Source organism: Tarenaya hassleriana, unplaced genomic scaffold (assembly GCF_000463585.1).
Source record: "Tarenaya hassleriana unplaced genomic scaffold, ASM46358v1 Cleome76, whole genome shotgun sequence".
Classification (NCBI taxonomy): Eukaryota; Viridiplantae; Streptophyta; class Magnoliopsida; order Brassicales; family Cleomaceae; genus Tarenaya; species Tarenaya hassleriana.
Genome location: NW_010970123.1, coordinates 538,180 through 543,081, shown reverse-complemented (window position 1 = coordinate 543,081; position 4,902 = coordinate 538,180).

Sequence of the window (4,902 nt, the reverse complement as noted above, 5' to 3'; positions counted from 1 at the left end):
TGTTGGGTTTCCTGTGATCTCATGAGCGAATCTAATTCCTAAGAGATCGATTCTAGGGTTTGCGCAGCGGATATGAAACAAAAATTTTGATGAAACCCTAGAACCATGCTATTATTGAATCATAGAAACGTTAGAACGATTTCCTCAATCGATCCGGGGCCTGTATCAATTGAAGAACACGTCTGATCACGAAAGGCAGGAAATTACCTCGCCCTCTACACGTATCCACACGTCGGGATGGATTCCAACACCTTGGAACTTGTCTGCTAGGACTAGAGATCTCGATCTCTCTTGTGTGCAAGGTTTTTGGAGGCTTAGGGTTTTATTTTTCTTCTTTTTCTTTCTTCTTTTTTTTTCTTCTTCTTTTTTCCCTTTAAAACCCTAGAAGACATTCTCCTTATATAGACTTTCCAAAAATCCTAATTTGACAAGGAATAGATTACTAGGAATCCTAATCTAATTAGGTTTCCTAAACCTATTAGAATTCTAATCTCATTAGGTTTCCTAGATGTAATAGAATTCTAATCTCATTAGGATTCCTATACATAATAGGATTCCTAATCCCATTAGGATTCCTATTCCAATTAGGAATCTCAATCCAATTAGGATTCCTCATCGGGACAATTTAGCACACGTACTTGTCCATCCCTATTGTGTGTGACCCTGTAGGCTCATCCGGAATAGCAGTAAAACGCAGAATCTCCATTCCGGTAATACAAGTCATAGGCGGTCTCTAGCAAGACACTATGACTACCTATCTCGAATAGAGTTTGTTTGTGATCATACGAAAGCCAGTGATGATTCCGACTAATGATCCTTTTGTATCGCGATATCATATGTCGAACATAAGGCATGGACAAGCCACCTTATCTGATTCGACTGCTTTCTCGTTCACTGAGTTCGACTGTCTGAAATAGACGACGTTCGTCTATAGTGCGACCACACATTTCTACAGTCTTGCTCACACGAGGGGCCCAGAAAAATCTCTCTCTTTTACGAGAGGTACAAATCACGTCTTGACTATCTACAATCCAGTACATGATTCGTTTCGTACCTGATACACGCCTTTATAGTCCTCCTGTTACGCAGGACGTTTGACGTAATCAAAGCACGCAACTCCTCATGTTGGATTCTGTAGATATCTCAGGTCTTAGGATCCAATCATGGAATCGTCGTATGAGATTCAAGTCATGACGCTAGTCCATGTAACAATCTCATGCGGGTCAGTCCAGTATTCCGTTCTGCAACGAATACCTATGATTGTGATCGTATCCAATACCTATGATCATCTATGTGATCATCAATCACACATCATACTAGTCTTATTATGTCGTTATTCCCATAACGACACAAGACTAGGGAGTTTAGTATCATGCTTTGAGTTTTCTTCCATGGGTTTGATGTTTTGTACTTAATGCTATCAACTTTGGCGAAATCTTAGTTGGTATGATGTTAGAACACATTGATCATAGGGATATGGGGATGAGGTTTGGAACCAAACATCGAATGAGTGAGTTATTCACATTGGGAGATGGCTTAGCTCGTTTAGGGTTCATGATGGGGTATGTTAATGCATCTAGAGATCATTTGGATCATTGGGAAATGGGTAAATCGATTCTCTAAGTAGTGGGTTTAAGCTCGGGAGAGACAAATCCTAGATGAAGTGCTTGAAACCCCCCTTTTTGGAGACTAAACCCGTACGTATTGTAGCATCATCAACCGTCCATGCAGTTCTTGAGGGATCCCGAACCCGCAACGCCTAAATTCCATCGTTTTACAATCCGTTAATTTTGCTTGCTTTCTTGTATTCCGACACTCATCACAAATCATACTTTTATTTAACCGTCAATCTAGCTTAGGGATAGATTAACACAACCTAGTCCTCGTGTTCGATCCCGTTACTACAACTACCGTATACTTGCGGATAGTGGTACGAATCGGGTACTAAATATAAGACTCGGTGCGTGCGCACCAGTGCCCAGCGCGAGATTATACGGACCGTAGAGCGGATCATAGATGGCGAAGATTCTGACGCTGGAGGATCAGCTCAGGGGAGTGAGACCGAGGGTCTTCCGCACCCGGGGCCAACAAGGGGAGCAAGAGGACGACTCCTTGACTCGATCATCGCTAGGATAGAACAATTTACATTTCCCGCGGGACGATATTTACATGTGTTTATAACTCTTAACTCGTGTTCCTCTTTTTGGATCGTTGGCGTTATTATATGATGTTTTGACGTGCTTAAAGGTTGTAAATCTTGTCGGGCATCATTTTTATGCAGCGTCTCCTCGAAATCGGTTCGGAAAATTTTATTACAGACAAAATGGGCGGACCGCTCGGTTTTTCGAGCGGTCGCCCACTTGCCGAAGATGAGAAACGAGCGGTCGCTTGCCATTACAGGCGGACCGCCCGTTTCTCCCGAACCCCATTTTTCGAGCGGCCGCTTGAGCCGTCGCCTGGAATCACTCGTTTCAACTCACGAAAACGAGCGGTCGCTCGCCTTTTCAGGCGGCCCGCCCGTTTTCTCTGACAAATTTTTGAGATGGATTCCAGCAACCGTTGGAGGAGGGCACAGAAATACATTTCAGACACAATACCGGAGTTACAAGACTTTAAGCCACAAGATGCCCACTTTTCAAGTCTTGTAAACGAAATATGTATTGATGCCGAACAAGAACATGCGGATCCAATCCCATTTCAACCCCAATCCGACGAGGAGACAATCCTTCTACACCAAATCCATCAAAGGGGGATTAAGGCTTCAAAATTTGTATACCATGGCATCCGACCAAAGCAACTCTATGAGAGGATTGAGGGTATATTCCAACTCGCCGGATGGGAACATCTATTCCGCGCCAACCCCCGCACATACCATTCATTGACAACGGAATTCGCGTGCACCTTCCAATGTTTCATCCCAAGGAATACCGATCCTCGCAGTAGCTACATCGGATTCCGTTTAGAAGGGCACCAATACTATCTCAGTTCAAGCGGGCAGCACGGCAGCAATCCCAAAGATAACAATCGCCAAAGCTAGAAAATTCTGGACACAAATAGCAGCCACGCACTTCACCCCTTGGGAACTCGAAGCCTTCATGATACGACATCCCGCAGTCCCTACCTTCAGCAATTCATGGCGTCCACCCTATTTGCACGCGAGGATACACAAACCGTCTCCATCACAGAACTAAACATGCTCGTGGAACCTCTCCACTTCATGATGAACAACCGTCTAGAGGTTGCGGACGTCGCGTCAAGGGTAGCACTGCATATGCACAAGGTAATCACTTCCACCACTGAGTCAATTTGCTTTGGAGGAATCGTAACTATGATTGCAGAGCGATTGGGCATCGATCTTAGAGCATATGCGCATGATTGCATCCACGGGGACAAGATCAACTATATGCATCTTTTGGAGATCAATTTTGTCAAAGAACAAAACGGGGACATATTATGGAGGTTCCTGGACGTCGAGAGTAGGTATCGATCATTCGACATGGTCTATTTCGTGCTACCTCCTCTGACCGAAGAAGGAATCCGTTTTGAAGTCTCATCGGACCTCGGCACAGACTCCGGACAAGAGTCCTCATCCCAGGGTCCTGCTAAAGGCCCGCTCGGTCCTCTCTCTTAACCCTCACCCCTTGCATTCATTTAGGTTAACATCGCATAGCATTGTAGTTTCCTCACATTGTATAGGTTTCATGGGCTTACGACACACGCAACAGAGAAATTGGAATGTGATTCCACCTCATCGGACAAGGTAACACAACCACCCCTTTCATTCCATCCATTCCTTATTTCTCTTTGAATTCTCTCCACTAGACGAGAGTCAACACCGTGGACGGTGTTTGATTCAAGTCTGGGGGGGAGGAGTGACATTAACGTACATCGTACCCATGGACTCTACACATTATGCATCATTTGCACTTAGAAATCATGCATTCCATATTCTTGAAAAAAAAAATCCTGCATTTGCATCTTGTACATACTTGCATGACTTGTCACTAATAGGTTGCATATGTGCATATAGGCCTAGGAATACATGCATACACTTGCATAAGATTTTTCCTCTCGAAGATTTGGCCGGATAACGATGTGGGGGATATAGAGTGAGGATTGGCTTGGAAAGGTTTTAGGAGCTAAGTTTAGATTGATCTAAAGAGTTGAATGGATTGTCGAGTGAGGTAGAAATAGCTGATCCAATCCTAGGGCGAATGAACGTCACGTGGGATGATTTTGTCTCCTAAAGTCTAGATAGAGTAGAGTTTACGAACCAAGCACGAAACGTCTCCCTAAAAACCACCCTTTCACCTCTAAGTTAGGAAGCTCATAGGAAGCAACAAGCCCTAGAGAATACTATGCAACCGACACTCCTCTGTCATCATCTCGTTAATGAAAATCATTCGGGGACATGAGTGCATCGGAAACGAAGGCTCGGGTCTAAGTTGTGGGACAAGAACACAACAAGAAAAAAAAAGAGTGACGCTTGTCAAAATTCCAACGTCCTAGAAGCCCGGGATTGCATGAGAAAGGGAAAGAAAGAAAAAAAAAGAATACAAAAACAAGAATAAAAAGGAAAGAGATAGGGCAAAGAAAAATAGTGAAAGTATGGGCCAAGTAACTTTTAGAGACCTCAATTGGGATGTGTTTAGGAGACACGCTCGGCAAGTAGGATATACTCCATTTTAGATCGCAGGAAGCAATGGAAATCCCATTGATAGGTTTTCGCTTGAATGTTGGAGAAGATAGAGTATACCAAACCCGATTTCATTCGCAGCGACTCTAACCCGTACAACCAATCCACTCAAAACCCCCATTTGTTCTCCGACCATATCTTATCACCCCTGGATAGTTTTATAGCTGCACACATACTCGAGGACGAGCAAACCTCAAGTCTGGGGG